Below are 1,101 nucleotides of genomic sequence, written 5' to 3' on the forward strand. Positions count from 1 at the left end.
TTTCTTTCTATTCTTTCTTTTGCATTTCTTCATTTTTTAATTCCTCTCAATACGCTTCCATTACATTTTTCTAAGTCGATGAAAATGAATAGATTTTTTGTTTTTTCTACTCTTGGGTGGAACTTTCGTTCGAGGAAAATTCGCGTATTAATGGTAATTCAGATTCTGATTTTTTCTAAATTCTTCTGTTCTTACCAGGTTCCGTTTTTCGAATCCCGAAAAATGATCCCAAAAACTGAAATAGAAAATTTTGTATTAAATTGACATGTGAGCTCTATTTTCCCCTTTTTCTCGGCAAAATGTTTTTGTTCGACAAATAAATGTGTAAGTATTTTTTATATAATTTACCATTTTTGCTCTATGAACTCATTGGAAGGTACTTTTTTCACGATTAATTGGACAATTAGTCATTGCCATAATTATATTCATGGCATACGCATATTTATTAACTTAATTTCTTATTATGAAATATGCGTATATGCCATTCCGATATTAACGTACCAGTTTCTAAAAAATTCGTATTTCTTTACATAATTTTTGTTCTGTTTAAACGATTATGTTCTAAAATAAATGTTTGAAATTGATACTTTTATCTAATTAATGCGGTAATTTTTTTATTTTAAGAACAAATTCGGTTGTTCCAACGATTAATCAAGTCTTTCAAATTTTTATAAAGCTCAATTGTACATTTTGATGGGATTGTGATGAAAAAGTCTGAGTTTTTTCTAAATTTGTTTAAGTACATTTCTTATTAATACCTATTTAAATAATTGAATTCTCGAAATAATTATTATTTGATCATACTATTTTTCTACATTGGTCAAGAAAAGTTTGATTTTTTAGGAGGATTTTATTCACTAAAAATTAAATTAAATTTTGTCTTTCCAAAACGTTAACAACAATTAATAAGCATCATCGTACTGAAAATATAAATATGGTTTAAACAGATAATAATTATTTAAGGAATTAATACAATATCTTGATTATTTAAATAGTTATAGATAAGCAATGTATCTAAGCCTATATGCCTGTATGCCTATATGCCTGTATTAAAAAAAATCTATTAAGCCTTTGTTATACTTTTTTAGTGTCGAAAACTGA

This window comes from Belonocnema kinseyi, chromosome 8 (assembly GCF_010883055.1).
Source record: "Belonocnema kinseyi isolate 2016_QV_RU_SX_M_011 chromosome 8, B_treatae_v1, whole genome shotgun sequence".
NCBI lineage: Eukaryota > Metazoa > Arthropoda > Insecta > Hymenoptera > Cynipidae > Belonocnema > Belonocnema kinseyi.